The sequence below is a fragment of the Penaeus monodon genome, chromosome 25 (assembly GCF_015228065.2).
Source record: "Penaeus monodon isolate SGIC_2016 chromosome 25, NSTDA_Pmon_1, whole genome shotgun sequence".
NCBI classification, from domain to species: Eukaryota; Metazoa; Arthropoda; class Malacostraca; order Decapoda; family Penaeidae; genus Penaeus; species Penaeus monodon.
This window is the reverse complement of record NC_051410.1, coordinates 13011293-13011745: the sequence shown is the minus strand read 5'-3', so window position 1 is coordinate 13011745 and position 453 is coordinate 13011293. Positions and strand designations below refer to the sequence as shown.

General features: G+C 43.0%; 1 protein-coding gene across 1 annotated transcript in view; it reads left to right on the top strand.

Moving 5' to 3' along the window:
* The window catches only part of LOC119589052 (multiple PDZ domain protein-like), a gene marked incomplete at its 5' end in the record, with an annotated part of 103178 nt that overhangs the window by 35478 nt on the left and 67247 nt on the right, over window positions 1–453 (top strand).

Sequence of the window (453 nt, the reverse complement as noted above, 5' to 3'; positions counted from 1 at the left end):
TTTCCTCTCTTCCCTCCTCCCATCCTCCCTCCCTCCCTTCCTCTCTTTTCCTTTATTCCTTTCTCCCGTCCTCCCTCCCTCCCTTCCTCTCTTTTCCTTTATTCCTTCTTCCCATCCTTTCTCCCTCCCTCTCGTTTCCTCCGAATGCTCTACATGTTATTTATCTATGTGTGCATGGCCGTATGCACACGCAAAAAGGCACCGCGTGTGCATGACACGGTCCATCAGGAGAGGCGGAAATAGAGACATAATGGTCACGAACGAAATGGCTGCAGTCTGTTTTATGATAAAATTTATCTTATTTGTATTATCATTAATGACTCGCGTGATTGCTGAAATTACAGAGCCTGATTATTATAATGCCAGGTTTTTATTTTTTACGATTTTTTTTTTCTGCCTTTCATTAGTTTATCGGATTTTACGCTTTCGGTCGATGTCCATCGTCTACACAGA